A 226-nucleotide genomic window follows, 5' to 3' on the forward strand; every position below is an offset into this window, starting at 1 on the left:
AGCTCCGCCTCCCGGGTTTACGCCATTCTCCAGCCTCAGCCTCCTGAGTAGCTGGGACTACAGGCACCCGCCACCTTGCCCAGCTAGTTTTTTGTATTTTTTTTAGTAGAGACGGGGTTTCACCGTGTTCGCCAGGATGGTCTCGATCTCCTGACCTCATGATCCGCCCGTCTCGGCCTCCCAAAGTGCTGGGATTATAGGCTTGAGCCACCGCGCCCGGCGGTAA

The sequence above is a fragment of the Mandrillus leucophaeus genome, unplaced genomic scaffold, assembly GCF_000951045.1.
Source record: "Mandrillus leucophaeus isolate KB7577 unplaced genomic scaffold, Mleu.le_1.0 Scaffold357, whole genome shotgun sequence".
NCBI classification, from domain to species: domain Eukaryota; kingdom Metazoa; phylum Chordata; class Mammalia; order Primates; family Cercopithecidae; genus Mandrillus; species Mandrillus leucophaeus.